Source organism: Erinaceus europaeus, chromosome 4, assembly GCF_950295315.1.
Source record: "Erinaceus europaeus chromosome 4, mEriEur2.1, whole genome shotgun sequence".
Lineage (NCBI taxonomy): Eukaryota > Metazoa > Chordata > Mammalia > Eulipotyphla > Erinaceidae > Erinaceus > Erinaceus europaeus.
This window is the reverse complement of record NC_080165.1, coordinates 47,561,537-47,562,783: the sequence shown is the minus strand read 5'-3', so window position 1 is coordinate 47,562,783 and position 1,247 is coordinate 47,561,537.

Below are 1,247 nucleotides of genomic sequence, written 5' to 3'. Positions count from 1 at the left end.
CAAAGCTCCTTTGAAATGGACTGAGACGGAGGAAAGGGCTTTCTAGGCACTGAAGGAGTCCCTGGTAAGTGCCTCCGCTCTAGGCCTCCCCGACCTGAACAAACCATTCCAGCTGTTTGTAGCAGAAAATGCTGGTGTGGCTAAGGGAGTACTCACTCAAACCCTGGGCCCCTGGAAGAAGCCTGTCTCCTACCTGTCTAAACGACTGGACCCAGTAGCTGCCGGATGGCCTGGGTGTCTGAGGACAGTGGCGGCAGCTGCCCTACTAGTGAAGGAAACTACCAAACTGACTTTTGGGCAGACCCTAGAAATCACCACAGCCCACAACCTGGCCAGCCTACTTCACTCCCCTCCGGACCGATGGATAACCAAGTGGGGAGCAGGGAAGAAGATAAATATGTACACCGACAGCAGGTATGCTTTTGCCACTGTCCATGTCCATGGGGCTCTGTATCAAGAGAGAGGACTGCTGATGGCCGGAGGGAAAGCTATCAAGCATGCCCAGGAAATACTGGCCCTGCTAGCAGCTGTTTGGGGGCTAGAGAGGGTTGCTGTCATCCACTGTGAGGGACACCAGAATACTGTTACCAGATAGTTAAAACAGATGGCCTGATAAATGATGGCCTGGCCTAATAAATGATGGCCTGATAGATGGCAAACAGATGGCCAGGTGGTCCCAACAAAGAATGTGGTGACCCCCACTTTGGCCGGGACCTATTGGTCTGGTTTGATTGAACTAGCCCATGCTTTGCTCTGAATGGATCAGGCTTTTGCTAAGTTTGAAATGATTGGATATAGGCTGATAAGGTGATGTGTTCCCCCCTCCCTGAGTGTAGTCTGAATTCCTATAAATTGTATGGTTTGAGCTTTGTTCAGGGTCGAGCTGGCAGACTACTGTCTGTTGCCACTCGGCCCAGGTTGCAATTCGTGAATAAACATCTTTTGCTTCTTGCAGTGGATGGTGGTTTGATTTTGCTCGCTTACATATTCCTTCCTCACATGCTTGTTGCTGAGGACTTATTCTGATGCAGACATACCCTATATACATTTTACACAATTTTAAAGCAGCTTATTTCCCTTCACGCTGCTGGTTTTTCATAGACTAATCCTGAGTAATTCATAGACTTTACAGACTGTTGCCTTGAGGACTATACAATGCCAAATAGCCCCTCTGTTTGGTGGGTCATGCCTCCTGCCGCCCCCTCATTATGTACCCTTGCCCTTTTCCCCACTCAAGCAGGGAATGT